Source organism: Lytechinus pictus, chromosome 4, assembly GCF_037042905.1.
Source record: "Lytechinus pictus isolate F3 Inbred chromosome 4, Lp3.0, whole genome shotgun sequence".
Lineage (NCBI taxonomy): Eukaryota > Metazoa > Echinodermata > Echinoidea > Temnopleuroida > Toxopneustidae > Lytechinus > Lytechinus pictus.
The window spans coordinates 14,907,633-14,925,206 of NC_087248.1; the positions used below are offsets into that span (position 1 = coordinate 14,907,633).

The following is a 17,574-nucleotide window of genomic DNA, read 5'->3' on the forward strand; positions in this document are numbered from 1 at the left end:
TCTGTCCATGATAATAGATCCATAGCAATGCACTGGGGCGAATAAACGAGCGCACAATAGGCGGGAAAATTTGAATAGCTGAAGGGCAGGCGATAGTGATACAGGCTTACAAAGGAATGCAAGCCGTGAATACGGGGTACACCACGGCATCATCACCACGTGCACCAACAACAACAACGCTTAGAAAGGCTTCAACGATAGCTGAATTTAAACTACTGGAAGGTTTTTCCCCACCAGATATCCACAGATTTTCTCTCCTTATATCACAGCGTATGAGAGGAAAGGAGGGAAAATGCAGGAAGGGATTTCATACGTTATTCTGGCGATAACCAGGTAAGTGCATGGGATAATTATCTCAATACTTCATGTAAGACGATTAAAGATGATTTTGAAAATTAAAGTAGGATTAGCCTGGAGGCGCCTGGGGAGTGAAAGTAATATACTGTACGTATGTAGGGGAGTGACCATACGTACAGTATATTACTTTCACTCCCCAGACGCCTCCAGGCTAAGTAGGATGCCATCTAAGTTCAAAATATGTCACCAAAACTAAGAATACAGAAACCGAAGAATACAAAAGAAAAACAGTTAGAATTCGTTTGGTGGTTGCTTTCACTCATTCAATGAACAAGGTTATGATATAACCTTGTTCTCAGTTACATCTCCATGTGTTGCAAAATAAGGGTAGCAATGTTTGGCTTATTTTCTCTTTTTCTTTGGGACAAATGCTTGATTTTTTTACACTGTCTGTTTCCATTACAGCTATTCATCATATAACTTGGCTCTTAAGTAAATTTGATTCTTTAAATTATTTTTTCTTAATTAAAAATAGAGATTGAAAAATGAAAATTTTCTTACCATATTACTTTCCACCAATAGAGGGCGTACACAAAAATATGCCCAAAATTTAAGTTTTTGAGCGCTCTGGTGAATACAAAATTATTCCCTGGTTACTAACGAAAAATAAATTGCAACTGTATGGAAATTAGTCATTTTGGTCACAAAAGTGACATTTTAATGATTTTTTAAAGTGTGTGCTGTGTACAGCATTGGCATACCATAGTCCTACCTGTAGATTCCCCACAGGCAGGATGGTTGCAGTGAACAAGTGGTTGCTTTCAGCTACGTATGTGCTACCGATTTATGTATTGTACCATAAATTTGTAAATATTCATTTATGTATGTATGTATGTATGTATGTATGTATGTATGTATGTATGTATGTATTTATTCATTTGCCATTCGTGGGATGGAACACCCTATCAGCAAATGCTGTTTTTCGTATAGGGGTCCATGCACACAAAATAAAAAGTACAATATACAATCAAACATGGTAATAATGCCAATTAAAAGCAGAAAACCATCACTTGTTCACTGCAACCATCCTGCCTGTGGGGGAACTACAGGTAGGACTATGGTATGCCAATGCTGTACACAGCACACACTTTAAATAATCATTAAAATTTCACTTTTGTGACCAAAATTACTAATTTCCATACAGTTGCAATCTATTTTTCATTAGTAACCAGGGAATAATTTTTATATTCACCAGAGCACTCAAAAACTTAAATGTTGGGCATATTTTTGTGTACGCCCTCTATTGGTGGAAAGTAATATGGTAAGAAAATTTTCATTTTTCAATCTTTATTTTTAATTAAGAAAAAATAATTTAAAGAATCAAATTTACTTAAGAGCCAAGTTATATGATGAATAGTTGTAATGCAAACAGACAGTGTAAAAAATCAAGCATTTGTCCCAAAGAAAAGGAGAAAATAAGCCAAACATTGCTACCCTTATTTTGCAACACATGGATATAATCATAACCTTGTTCATTGAATGAGTGAAAATCATATGACATAAATCATAAAAACATACAATATTAGTGAAAGAAACTTGGTACTTGATACTTGATGAAGTAATCCCTATGGCAGCTCATACAGAAGCTGTACTGGGATGATGAATAAAGTGAGCCACTGGAAGGAGTGTTATGAAGTGCAGAAATGGTGATGGATAGACATAGCAAAATACATTATGATAATAAAAGTAAAATATAATTAAAAGCAATAGGGGGACTAAAAAACTGAAAAAATATAAACAGTAAGAAAAATAACTTACATAATCTAACAGGTCAAGTCTACCTCAGAAAATGTTGAATTGAATCAAAAGAGATAATCAGACAAACATAATGCTGAAAATTCAATCAAATTCGGATGTAAAATAAGAAAGTTGTGACATTTTAAAGTTTCGCCTATTTTCACAAAATAGTTATATGCACAATTTAGTCACATGTAAATGAGAGAATCAATGATGTCCCTCACTATTTCTTTTGTTTTTTTATTGTTTGAATTATAAAATATTTCAAATTTTACAGATCTGACAATAAGGACAAACTTGACTGAACCACATAATGTTTAACAATGGTAATTCCACACGTTCAGGGAGAAATAAAATTTTGTTTTACAGGACAATGAGGAGAAAATTAGACTATTTCATATTTCATATAAGAAAATGCAAAAGAAAAAGTGGGTGAGTGATGCCATCAGTTCCCTCATTTGCATACTGACCGGGATGTGCATATAACTATTTTTGTAAAATTAAGCGAAGCTTTAAAATGTCATAACTTCCTTATTTCACATCCGATTTTGATGAGATTTTCAATGTTATGCTTGTTGGATTTTTCTCCTTTTATTTAAATCAACTTTTTGTTGGACTTATTTTCAGCTCGCGCTTCGCACTCGCATCAATTGTTTAGAAAGATATCTATCCTATTCTTGATTACAATAAATGTATTAGAATTTTAAGGTTTTGGTCGGATTATAAAAGAGGTTTAGCTCGCACTTCGCTCTCGCAAAAATGTTTATTTAAATAGCTATTGTGTTCATGATTACCAAAAGTGCTCAGAATGTCCCAATTTTAGGTCAGATTACCAAAAATATTCATCGCATTTATTGTTTAGATAGGTACACATCCTGTTCATGGTCACAAAAGTGCTTAGAATGTCCAGTTTTGGGTTGGAATAACAAAAAATTGACTAGTTATATTCCTATCCTACTCGTGATGACCAAAAGTGCTTGGACTGTCAAAATTTTCCGCAAAATTTTAGGTCGGAAAATCAATATTTTTTTGGGCTTCGCGCTTGCATCAATTATTGTTTAAATAGATACACATCTCATTCATGGTAACAAAAAGTGCTTTAGAATATCAAATTTTCGGCCAGATCTATATGAAAAAATTTCAGCTCGCGCTACGCGCTCGCATAAAATGTTTAGTTTAGATTATGTCCATTATTTCATGATTATCAAAAGTACTCAGATTGTCTAAATTTTAGGTCGGAATATCAAAAATGTTCACATCAATATTGTTGTTTAGGTAGATACCCATCCTGCTTGATGACCCAAAGTGCTTAGAATGTCAACATTTTAGGTCAGGTTATCAAAACTTTTCAGCTTCGTTTAGATACTATCCAGTTCACCATTCATGTTTATGGGGGCGCCATTTTTCGAAAAGTACACATTCATGGTACCAAAATCAGGCAGGGCCCACGGGGTGCAAAATCCTGTAAATGCACCTGCTGCGTTAGGTATCTCATCATGTTTGTAAGAGAAACTAAGATGTACTTAAAACTACAGACGTTAGTGTAGACTACCCCGTAAACAAAAATATAAACAACAGCCTTTAGCAGCCGGGTGAAATTCGGGTGAAAATATTTCCCCCTAAGATTTGCTTCCTCCGCCAATGTATAAATGTATAGTTTCATGCGATTTGATTTTCGATAAATTACATCAACGTTCAAGCGCTTAGAGACATTCTTTGTGATAAGCACTATATAAATGATGTTAATTATTATTATTATATTACCAATGTCTTCAATGTCTTTTCATTATGTTGGTATCATATCAATTATGGTACATTCTTTAATATATTTTCCCTTTAACCCCCTAATATGGTAGTCCGGTCCACAGGGTTTGCCACTGAATACTGCAACTGGAACTGAAATGGATTAGTAATTTAAAACTATATCATGAAAGATGAGTTCACCCAAATATCATTGTTATGATAGATTATATTCTTAAAGTCAGATAGGACTCCGCGGGCCCCATGTAAAAAAAAAAACGGGTGAAACAGCAAACTCAGTAAGAAGAGGTGATGTTTGCATACTTAGGAAGGGCCATCCTTTGAATTTCTAAATTTTCCAGAACTTATGCATTTTTGCGGATACCATCAAGTGATTAATATACAATTGTAAAATATATATAATCTTGACAGAACGTCGACTTGGTGCATATTACTTTTAAAATTTTCTAATTTGGGGATTAACCTTGATAGGTCAACGTGTCCTTTGTCATTCCCCAAATTTTGATATTTGTGTGATGTTGTAACTGATTCTAAATGTTCTTTTTGCTGTATTGATTATATTGGATAGTTGAACCTTTTTTTTCTTACGTGTGATAAGGAATCCATCGCTGGTAATATGAGAAAAAAGAATGATTGTCATGTCAATCCTTTTTTAAAGATATACCTGGTTTTACTGGACAAATAGGCCTAGGATAAATAGGATCCAGCAGAAAATGAGGTACAGGAAATCCACCAGGGACCCAAGCGGCCACCAGGAAACATCGATGCATCAGGTTAAACTCATTCGTATCTCCTTCATCAAATACTGAATTAGGCGGGTTTTTTTTATGAGAAGCCGATCCTTTAAAGACGTTAGCGTTAGTCGACTTAGAATAATTTTCATAGGGTGTATTCACAAAAAGGAAACACAACTTGAATGTTTGTGATAAATTTATCCAATTAATAATAGTAAAAAAAACCCCGTAAACCTGGTAAAGGTATAGCTAATTAACATTAAAATGAAATCACAATTAGGTGTTACTGTATATGACAATGTTTAATCAATATGTTCGAATAAGCAGAATGTTCTTATACATATGAACAAAAACAGACATAAAGGATTGGTAAGATCTCTTTTTATGTCCTTATTCATTGTCTTTACTGTGTTGTGCATAATAGTGAACCAAAAAATGCACTTTCAAAAAATGCACTTTCACTCAAAAAAGGGTAAAAATTCACTCTTGAAAGAGTGAAATTTCATTCCATCAGAACTAGTCCCTCATCTCACTCTGTGGGGAGTGTGAGTAGTGAACAGGGTCCCGTAACACAAAGGTTAGCGATCGATCGTAAGCTTGATCTTCACGATTGGTTGTACATTATAGTCAATGGAATCAATCGTAGAAAAATGTTCTACGATCATTGCTAAGCTTTGTGTTACGGGCTCCAGATTAGCTCCCTGCCTCCTTTGCATTGAGAGAGTATATACGCTATCAGCATAAGATATGAATATGTTCATGTACCATTCTCACAAATCCGTCCTCGTTAAGATTATACCAACAACTGGTAAAAGGAATCGTTTGAATATATTTTGTCCATGACAGGGTAATAATGGTGAGACAGGTGACATCAATAATGATAATTATGGAAGCAAAATACACTACCAAAACTCCGGTGTTGATTTAACACCAACCCGGAATCTATACACAACAAAAAAAGTAAGTCCCCCCTAAATCAAATTGCTGTAACTTTCGAACGGAATTATTTTGAGATATGATATTTCTTAGGTGGTTTTCTACACTCATTAAGCAACTCGTAGGGAAAAATGAGATTGATCGGTTGAGTCATGCATGAGTAATTAAAGATTGAATTAAAAGTGACCATTTTTGAAAGTCACAAGAGTCGTTTTTCAGATTGTGCAAATACAAAGTTGGGCAAAAGTTGTTGTTAGGTGAATTTTATGGTGTTAATGCCGTTTTACTATCCATCATTTAGCCACTCCACACACAATTTTGATATCGTATGTTCATGGTTGAGTGAGCACAATATTGCAGGGGCCGCAGAAGCGGGGTGGGGGGGGGGGGCTGGGGCCCCCCACTTTTTTCCAAAAGCATGTACAAAAATGTCAAAATGACCATACGATTGTGATTTTTTGCATGGTCAGCAATCCCCCCCCCCCCCCACTTTGAAAACCGTTCCGCGGCCCCTGTATTGTGACGTATCATCATAGGGGTTTTTGGAAGTATCCTCTACAACTTGTTTGGTCATATTAAAATTTGAAAATGTTGGTGGCTCCCCCGATTATAGGGCCCTCTCCATCTTTAAATTCTGGATCCACCCCTGATTTGTCCATAAATTAAACTGATCATGAGACATTGTTAGAAAATAATACATTTATGCAGTATAAAGAGTATTCATTCCTAAGTTTTCGAATGTGCTCGCTCAACCATGAAAATGTTAAAAGTTCGGAAAGTGTGTGGTGATAGAAATGATGGACGATAAAAACAACAACAATTAAAGTCATATTTGAAACCGAATTTGCCCCCAATATTCACCTTATTACCCTTTAAAATGAGTCTGTGACATTGAAAATACCCATTTTCCCACTTTGATGTGTGCTCACTCATCCATAAATAAACAGATCGATTTCATTTTTGCACAGAATTCTGCCCATAGGTTTATAAACATTACTGCCAAATAACATTGCTAAAGACAGCCTTGAAAAAAAGTTCCACCGTATTGAATAAGGGGTTACTTATTCTTAAACATTATGCACCCATAATGTACACAAGTCTATGAGAGAGGAAGTCAAAATTTTAACAAATATGAAATAAGGGTTTGTTTCATGGACGGTTTTTGTTACTTCTGCCAACAGTTATTTCATGAAACTTCGCACATGGCTTCGGAGTAACACTATCCAAAAGGCGCGCACACCAAAATAACAATTCGATACGGCACAGAGTGGGGCCAAGGCCTTGAACTTTCTTCTTATTTGCATAATTTTCGAATATTGTGTGCTCACTGATGCATTAAACATCGGGATTTTCATAAAAATCAAATCAAATGAATCATGCAAGGAGGTTTGTGACAGATATCCATAGTTAAAAATTGCATTTTATCCAATAACGTAAAAAAGAGCTAATCACATTCTACATGTTCATTCAAGCGTGAATGTTTAATTAAACGCTTTTGAATCATTGAAGCATGTTAATTGGTAATGAACATAACGAAAAAGTTGATAAAAGATCAGTTTCAGTCACCAAAATGAAACAATACTTGCCTATGATATTTGAAAATCGTATTTTTTGTTTTCAATAAATGTTCATTGAACCGTGAAACGATGAATATTGTTGAAGATACTCTTCCCAAAAATAACTATCATCATATTCTATCATTCTTATTGATAAAAATGTGTAAAAAATCCAATTATAGCAAATTTGGACTTGTGCTTATTCAACCGTGAAATTTATCCAAAAAAGTTGCATCGTCTTTTAGAAAGTACCTTTTACAAACCTGACTATTTTTCATGATGAAAATGTGGAATCAGTTCCAATAAAATGGAATCAAGGTCATGATATTTGGCTTGTGACTTTTGAAAAGTGACATTTTTGCCTTCTGACGGTGCTCACTGAAGCATGACGTTAAATACGTCCATAACATTTACTCAGATGGTAGCTTATAAAATTACCTACACGCTCATGTAAAAATATATCAAAAACTCGCATTGGTTCGGATATTATTGAATGTTTGTTCAAAGGGGGACTTACTTTTTTTGTTGTGTATATATAATGACTACACCAGAGAAGTAATAAAATAACACCAGTTTGGAATCAAATCGAAGCTGTTTTAATACTAATTGGTGTTGTATAAACACATATCTGGTGTTGGAAAAACCAAAGTGGTGTTGTTTAACACTTCTCTGGTGTGGACATATTCCGGGCTGGTGTTAAATCAACACCGGAGTTTTTTCAGTGTAGCGGTTAGGACTTATACACATTCTAAGCATTGAATATAATGATTCCGTCTTTAGTACCACTACACTTATACAGGGATGTGAAATAAATCCAGATGAAGTGTAATCACGGACCAATCGAGTTTTGAATTTAGTTTGAATTCTACAGATTCATTTTTAAATCTCAAAGCTTTTGAATTTAAATCCTTCGAGATTTAAAACTATTTTCAAAGGATTAAAAGTCCACATTGCGATTGGCCCCTAATTACATTCCATCTGGATTTATTTTAAATCTGTGCAATTATTGATGATTAAAATTAAATTTTGTTTATATTCAAAACGTTTTAAAACTGGTAAGAAATTTAAACCACTTCTTTGAAGGTCATTCAGTGTTGTATACGGACTGGACTCAATATTCAAAATTCAAAAGAAATGTTTAAGAATAATTACTAATTCCCATTACCTAGCACCATCCGCACCTTTATTTAAGACATTGTCTTTACTTAATATATATGATATTAATAAGCAAGAACTCGCAATATTCATGTATAAGTACATGAAGAGGTTGTTACCCACTCCTTTTATCAGATCTTTTTCAATATAATAATCAAGTTCATAACCATAATACCCGTTCTTCCAATAAATTTCATCTATGGTCTATCAAGTCTTGTCACGAAGCTAAATCATTGAGTTATGTAGGTCCCAAACATTGGAATGAGATTCCCCAAATAATAACTAATTCACAATTTATATCTTCCTTTAAAAAACAGTACAAAAATTTTCTATTAAATGATTATTAATTTTCGCAGTTGATATCAATGCATTACTTGTACCCTATCTAACCCCCCCCCCCTTCGATTCGTGTCTTTTTGTATTCTTTGTTTGTTTTTTCTCTCTCCTTTTTCCTATATTATATTAACTATAATGATATGATATTCTGTTTTTTTTTATTGATATTGTTGTCATTTTACTATGTTTTGGCGATCCAGCCTTACAGGTTTCTAATAACCTTCATGGAAAGCCACGCAATTTATTTATTATCTCATCACATGTATTGATGTTTCTTTGTATTTTTATCCTATTTTGCGAAATAAAGATTGAATTGAATTGAATTGAATACGGCCTATATTTCTAAACAGCCAGATTTACTGAACGTGATTGGCTGCCCCGACTTGTTACCATGGCAGTTGCCATAATAAAATGGTTATAATTTCTGTTTTTAAAAGGGCCGTTTTAATCGGCTTGAGAAATAAAGATGAATTGAATTAAATTGATATATAGTCTGATACATGCAGTTGTAATTCCTTTTGTGATGAGTTGTAGCTCTCTGTTGCTGGCATGTCTGTAGAAGACAGTTTTTACCCATTTTATTTTCTGTTTTTTTCCCCAACAGCACAAGAATTAACCTTATGTAGACCATGTCTTCCACCCCACATCAGGGCTCAAATTACGACTGACTGTTGCCCAATGCATGCCGAATCACAATTCTAATAGGGCTACGCTAGAGTATAATACAGTATATAAATCGCCACCCATGTGGCCTGGTCAACACGGATTGGGGCAGGTATTCATCAGGAGATGATGGCGGGTCAGGTGGATAGGAGAATGTTGCTTCGAAGGCGTCCTCGTGAGGCTATCCTACGGTGAGATAGGTCTGACGTCCATCGCGGTTCACCGGCCAAGTCTGTTTCCAATTTGAGAGAGCCTACAACACGCAGGATCACCACAGGAAGGTAGAAGGTGTGGCAGTGTACTTCGGTCGACGATGCGGATACGATGGCCTTTACGACTGGAAAGTTCCCCCGATGCAGGTAAGGGGTGATCAAGGATCTCTAGTTGGTCAACTTGACCTGATGGGAATGTTCACCGAGACATACAACGGGGTTCAATGACAGAAAACAGGAAACCGTTCCGTCAATATTTTTTTTTATCCTGCAAGTTTTCGGATCCGATAACTTTCCTTGATTTTGATTGGCCAAGTTGATGTGGCAGATGTCGGATAAAACGTCTGACAAGTCCGTTCATGAAAGACTCCCAAGTGCCACGTCTTACAAAGAGTTACGATTGATCCGATTTATCCATGGAAATCTATCAATGTCATCAATTTTCTTCAGGAAATTTGCACTCTGTCCTTTGAAAACAAAGAGAAGCACACTGAATTTTTAAGAAAACTGTGAATGTAGGACTGCACACCATTTCTAGAAAAGTGAAGAAAAATGTATTTTAGATAATGGCGTTGCTGGCTTTCCATAGTTATGGTTGACTGAATCTATCGTAACTCTTTGTAAGACGGGGCCAAGATCAACCAAATTGACTCAACCTTACTGTTCTCTGTGATCTGTTTTATGGCATCATTCAGACATACTTCTGGATGTTAGTTATTACTATTGAGTATATGAGTATGAGATTGACCCACGTCCATATCTCGGCTGACATTAAATATGGAAAATTGCTGCTTAAACTTAAGCACATCTTGTGTGTAGGGCCTAATTTATATCTTGCAAATCCACATGAAAGTGCCCGGAGCGAATGAAAAAAATTGCCAAATTGCTCACAAAAGTTGTTTTTATATTTCTTGATTTACTCGAAATTAACTATTGTGTCATTTGGGTCATTATTATATTCGTATAGCCAATAAGTGATTTTCTCCTTCTGATTTTATGTACTTATTTATAGAAGAACACACCAGTCAATTGTAGCTGCAGTGTTAAAGTTTGGGTGTTAGTTCAACACCTTTGATTGCTACTTTTACATCCTCTGGTGTTATTTCAAGCTCTCGGGTGTATTTTGTACACCCCAGGGTGTAGTCCTACGGGGAGCCTATCTGGTATTAGATTCAACACTCCATTTTTACACCGAGTTTGACCAGTTGAATTTTTATGGATTCAAAAATTTACAATACTTATTTGGATATTTTACAATAGAAATAACAATATATAGGTATGAGTTGTATACTTATATTCAGTACTGTGAATCAATAATTTTGATTTGACTTTAGGCATTGCCGACTAGCGCCAGAGGGAAAGGATTGCTCGTTCACCTGTTTGTTTCCCATCGAGGGACAAAAATGTCACAAATTGCTGCCTATGACTTTGTCTCGTTTATTGATTCGAGACGCGCCAGATAGATTATTAAAAAAAATCAAAGAATATTAACTATGTAATTATTACCATGGTAACCTTGATTGTAATTGGCTGCCGAGCGCTAGTGGTAATCGCCAAAACGAAAAATTACCATTGTCATTATAGTTGCAGTTCTTTACGAATCGGGCTCTAGGTCCGTTTTTTTGTTGGAATAATAAACGAGATACGGGAGACTGTTTCATTTTTCTTTCCCCCTTTTCTGTCGTTTTCCATTAGAGCAAGAATTAACCTGGCGTCGACCAAGACTTCAAGATTTGCTGGTGGTCAACGATCTGTGAGCACCTCATGCATCACGGGCCAAAAACTTGGAGTGGAACAGGCTTACGTTCGAGTAGGTCAGCGAGGAAAAGAACAGGTTTTCATTAGGAGATGGTGGCGGGTCAGGTGGATAGGAGAATATTGCTTGGATTGGAAGGCATCTGCATGGGGTTATCTTCCGGTGAGATGAGGTCTGATGCCGCTCTGCTGATCATTCAATTCGATTTGCCGTTTGAATGCGAGGACCCAGTTTTACTATGAGAAGGATCGAGGAGGATGTGGATAACGGACTCCGGTCGATGGCCATGCCGATCCCCATGGTTGGAAGGTTCACCCGATGCAGTCTCGTCATGGTGAGGGGTGATCAAAGATCCAGTTGGTCTATGCCCCCCCCCCCCTTGATCCGCGCCTGGTTATGACCAATATGACCAACATCATCTTGAACTAGGCCGACCAAGACCTTCCTCGCATAAACGACAACGCTAATTACCACTTCCCATGATCTGTTTTGGGTTTTCATGGCGTTATTCAGATAAAAATAACGTATACTGGGCCCCGTCTTACAAAGAGTTACGATCAATCGTAACTCTATGGAAATCCATCAATGTCGTATTTTTTTCTACAGGAAATTTGCAAAATGTCCTTTGTAAACACAGGAGAACACACCAAATTGTCAATAAATCAATGAATTTATGGATATACATTCATATCTAGATTTTTTTTTTTGAACAGACATGCCTTTCATAATGTTGATTTTGCTGGCTTTCCACAGTTTCGATTGAGAGGATCAATCGCAACTCTTCGTAAGACGGGACCCTGGTGAAAAACTATAGGTAACACAACCTTTGCCGACTACCTTGAGTAGGGAATGTTTGTATTTTACACATTTACTGTATGTGAATTCTCAACTGGTTTCTGTTTAATTTGCGGGGTGTTCCCATGCATGCATGCTGTGACATAAAGTCCCTGAATTTCTCAAGGAAGAGGCTGTATAATGTCATCATGTCAAACATAATAATAATGATTGTTTAAGGACGTTCCACAGTTAAAGTGAAATCCCTGTCATTTTCACCAAACTTTGCACATAGATACTTTAGAACCTTAATATTCGAAATATGCAAAAATTAACATAGGTCCGTGTGCTTGATTTTTTGCTAAAGAGCTTCAAAGTTCACCCAAATTGATGTTCTTAAGAATTGCGCATTCCAAAGAATTTGGCATTTTTAGACCACCCAAGATTACTACAATGAGTTTAAACCTCTATTACTCAGTCAAAACGCATGAAAAAGTCATCAAATTTCGCAAAAGAGTTAATAATTGTATCGTTAGAATGGAGAATCTATTTAAAGTGCTAATTGTTTGCAATTTTAAGTATATCAGCACTGTCAGTTCTTAAAAAAGGCGTAAACGATAACAAAATCCCAATCTAAAAAATGTAAAATTTCAGTAACAAACTACAAAAGTAAAATAAATGCTGCACTTTATTCAAAATCCATGTCATTTTCACCAAAATTTGCAGAGTTGTAGAGGAAGGTATATATCTAAGAGGTACAAACATTAAAAAATAGGGGTTCATGTGCTTGTTTTTAAACTATCAGCATTTTTATTAGAGCAAATGTGCTTTTTAAAACACAAAAAAATCGCCGAATGCTTTGTATCTATGTGAATAAAAAATCAAAACCACTCTACCATTTATTCAAACTTGGGGTAATATTCGTGATTCTTGGCAGCAATGCTGAGTAAAGTATTTTGAAATTGTAGAATTTTTTTTTGAATGGTCCATGGAATAATTCCATTTTTTAGCTTCATGAAATAACGCATCGGATCTGCAGTTAAAGTGCAGAAGATGAAAAATATCAGCTCATACCCGCAGCTAATTGATCACCTGTTCATCTATTGTGACGTCAGCGCAGAGTGTAAACTATGTGCAGATCATAATGCGCACAAACATAACTGTGGAACGTCCTTAATGCTTCATTAGGATTTTAGCAGACATGCGGTCCATGGCGATGAAAAATGAATTGAATAACTGATTGTTGAAGAAATATGCCTTTGGAGGCTTTTAAAATGACATCGTCTTCTAAAACTCCAACGCTTTGCTTCCTTGCACTGTTCTCTCGAAATCTCATTATTTCACACTCCTATTTATTCCTTATAAAACTGCCTTTTTATAGGCCTATTCGGGGTTCAGTATAGCAGCATAAATCCGAGGGCAGCATGCAGTTTGAGTGGGCAGAATTTTTTTTTGATGAAGATGAATATGGGGCCTGATATTTATAATACAAAAGCTAAATGCACTTGGCCAAAAATGAAGCTTGGGGTTTGAATTCCATGAATTCCACATCTTGTTTTTTTTTTGCTCAGATGCCTCGCTCACTCATCTATTAAATGTGTTTTTTTTTTGTTAAGATTATCCTTGAGAATCTCATAATATTTTTACAAAACTTGTTGGTTAAAAGGTTCAACATTAATTCGGTTACTTACGAAAGGAATATGCTTTGAATATTTGTCATTTCTTAAACGAAACAGCATAGCCGGTGGAAGTGGGGAGGGGGGGGGGGGCAGGATCATTTCAAAACAGGTATAAAAGTGTGGGGAGAAACACGCATATTCTGTGGAAAGTTCTGATCACATACGTGATCGTAGAACTTCCCCCTCCTCCAAAAAATGTGAAAGCTCGCATTTGTCCGTTCAAAATTTATCTGAATTAAAAATAAACGTTACGCGCCTTTTCATTTTATATGTGGCCTTAGCGGCCGCCAAAATCTTAATGCGAAGGAACAAGCACCCGTTTTTTGTAAATAGTATATAAATATTTAAAATGCAAAAGAATATTACATTGTAAAGTTTGCATGAAAGTGGCTCCAATGGTGACATGTGTCTAATAAATTCATAGCCATTGTGCTCTATGCCCATAAAACTAACAAAACATAAACTGAAATTGAATGGTAAAGATGATCAAAATAAAATGTTTTTCGTATTTTCATAATTAAAAAACAATGATTTGAAAGTAGAATCATAAAAAATGAGAAATAAAATTATGTCCCTTCTTCTGTCGGCTATGCTGCGTACTTATGTTTCCTTTATGGGTTGTTTTACAATCAGGGAATATCAATTTTAAATGCTCTCTGTGCATCATAAAAAGTAATGTTATTGTAATCTCAATTCTACGATGGCAAGTTATATGACACTTTGATAGCAGACTGCGAAGAAGAAAAATATTGGACTACACATTCATTATTAAAAATTTACCATAATTTACTTTCCATTTTTTTTTTAATTTCGAGCCCGCGCATGTATTATGCAGCCTTGTGCATCGTCTCACCAATTATAATTGATTATTGAAATTGTTTAAATTTCTAAATTCTTAAAAGCTTCAGACAGTTTTTATTTTAGGGAAAAATTACTTGATTGATAATGTCTTTGTCTATACTTGTGTAGTAATATGCAAAACTCTTATAGACGGTTCACTTTGCTCACTTCCGCTTATTTTTTTTTCAGACGTTTCTCGTTCCACTGTCCAAAATTACCCCCTGCGAAAATTGAACACAAACAAGAAAAGTTTGAAAAGAAACTCAAAGCTACATTTTTGTCAAATTAGACAGCTGATCGAGTTTACCCTGATTGTATAACAGCCGATAATCATGATAAAAGCCGTCAGAACAATACTTCGCTGTTGAATGCTCCATGTGAAATGTCAAACGTCGTCTGTTGATCAAATGATGGTTTATAACATAGTGGTGTGGATCCTTGTTAAATATTGGCGGCGGAAGCCAACAAATTTAGGGGGGGGGGTCCACCTGAAATTTTGGGATGAACACAGGTAAAAATTGGACAAGCAGAAATTTTAAGGTGGGGGGGGGTCCGCCCCCACCTCAAATTGAGGGGGGGGGACAGGACCCCCCCCCCCGCTTCCGCCTATGTTGTAAAACTCCTAATCTCAAAGCAATGACCTGTCTGTATAGAACTGGTCATAAGAACAAGTCATCAGCAAATGTTCATGTTTGCTAAAACAAATGATTGGTCACGTTATCGATTTCATCCAATCATTTGTTTGGGATCCATATCACCATTTTATAAACATAAGTAAATGATTGTTACACCCTTCTTCTGTCTACTTGTATTTATTCTTGTATCGGTAACTCCCTCGTCCCCCCCCCCCCCCGCCCCGGTCCATCCCTCCCTGCTCTCTCTCTCTCTCTCCCTTCATATTTTTTTGCATTTCCATCACTTAACTTTATAATTTCTCATATTCTTCTATATTGCTCAATGTTTCTTTTGAATCATATTAATTCTATCTGATATATGAATTTCAAATTCATTCCTTATCATTTTATTCTTTCAAGAATGACAAAATAGTCCTTAATCCACTACCCCTTCACATCCGGGTTATCTCGAACGCTCTCTTTCAATTCTCCTTTCCATTCTTGTTCATTGCGGATTTTGCAATTCATCTTCAGCAACATTTTACCTCCTCTCACCTTACCTCAAACTGTTCTTACCCGATTGATGTTGGTCTGTAACTCTGGCTCCATCACATCCACCTTTATCGATGGCTCTTTCATTCTTGTCAAACGATCTCATCATCCCTTCCATCTCAAATGACAACCCTTTCTCTTTCCCTCCCTTTCATTAACCTCCCTCCCAGCTCTCTCACATACTCACAATCACATCCAGCTTTACTAACGGTTTTTTCATCCTTGTCCAACGCTCTCACCATCCCATCTACCTTCTCAACAAGACAACCCCTTTCTTTTTCCCAACTCCTCATTCTATCACCCTTTATTTCTGTTCCCCCTTCTTCCCTTCTCTCCCCCGCCTTACTCTTGGATGTGGGGGAAAAGAGTGAACTTCAGTAAATGCAAATGCGAATAAAGCTGATCAAACAATTACTTCAGCAAAGAAAAAACTTCCAATTATCTTCAGAAGCAAAACTTTGTGACAGAAACACTCAAAAACTTTATTCAAACTAGATATAAATCCGTTAGTACTGCCAATTTAAAGTAAAAGGCCTATTTATTCTTGTTTTGTAAATTCTATATGTTATCCATGTACTGCGTCTCTTCAAAATGAATTATTCGAGAATACAAATCAAATGTGTGACAAACTATACACTTTGTCAGTAATCTTCTAATTAAAAAAAAAATCGAAATCATTTCCACAAAACTAAATTTTATGAAGTTCACTTTTTGAAAATGAAAAAAATATCCCGCCTTAGTTTTAACTGAAACTACTCTGAATGTTGCAAAATGGGTCAATAACCGCTGTGCCATTAATTCCTATTTTGGATCATGGAAACACTTTGAAAGAAGCTACCAGTAAATGAAAATTACTAATTTCATTGGTGGATATTGTAATATTTTATCTCACAAATACAGCCAAGGAATAGTTGCCATGGTATAATATTTCAAAAGGAGGAAAAGTTTGGCCCTAAATATCATCCATTTTGCAACATTTTATCCAGAGTCCTAAATATGGGATGGGGTGGGGGTTCGATGACTCATTGAGACTTGCACATCAATGGAAAGTATTATTAGAACATAAACATTACCAATTCAGTAAAAAGGGTGGCAAAAATGACGTTGAAAAGGAGTAAGTTTTCCAAACTTGTCGGCAAGAGGATTTTTTATAATAATGTCCACTTTTCGAAGGGGGGGGGGGGTATTTTTTTTAATTAATGTGCAAATCTCAATGGGGATTATCATCACCTACTGCAAGCCAAAACATGACATAACCTTCGAAGTACTGTACACGCTGAAATTCTTTAATACATTCAAGCATTTTCAACAATTTATTAAGTCGCAAATTTGCCAATTATACGGCGCAAAAAAGGTAATCCAAATGTGAGGGCTGATAATTAATGAAAAAATCTTCAAAAATAAATAAATTCTACTGACACTGCACATTTGTCACTGAATATTGAAGTGACTCGACTATAAAGGGCATGTGTGAAAGTTTTATCTTGACCTTGTCAAAATTTGGAAATGATGGAAATTGTGCAGTGATTAACGTCGGCCCCACTATATTTGGATTACCTACTACACGTACAATGCCTATTAGAAACCTTAAAAGCTACAGATTCCAGAAACGATGTCGGCTTTGGCTTGCAGGAGGGGCGGGGCCACTAGCGTAAATCCTTGCGTCGCACCTATTATTCCGGGGGGGGGGGTGGAACAATAGATCATCCCCCCAGAACAATAGGTGCAACACAAGAATTTACGCTAGTAGGCGGGAAGATCACAACGGGTGTGTGTTTCATAAAGCTGTTCGCAAGTTAAGAGCAACTTTTAGAACGACTGGTGATCCTTTCTTGTGGTAAATGGTATATTCATTGGTGGTTAAGTGCATAAGAAAGGATCACCAGTCGTTCTTAAAGTCGCTCTTAACTTT

The 17,574-nt window shown here is 35.9% G+C and overlaps 1 long non-coding RNA gene across 2 annotated transcripts; it reads left to right on the forward strand.

Annotated features, from left to right (window-relative positions):
* The first annotated feature begins 102 nt into the window (after positions 1–102).
* Positions 103–15,291, forward strand: LOC135153880 (uncharacterized). 2 transcript variants are annotated; one of them, XR_010293374.1, is made up of 4 exons: positions 103–333; positions 4,514–4,628; positions 9,177–9,594; positions 11,143–15,291. It is a non-coding gene; the product is annotated as an uncharacterized LOC135153880 (long non-coding RNA). The 2 variants fall into 2 exon arrangements; XR_010293375.1 differs by lacking the exon at positions 4,514–4,628.
* The last annotated feature ends 2,283 nt before the right edge of the window (positions 15,292–17,574 follow it).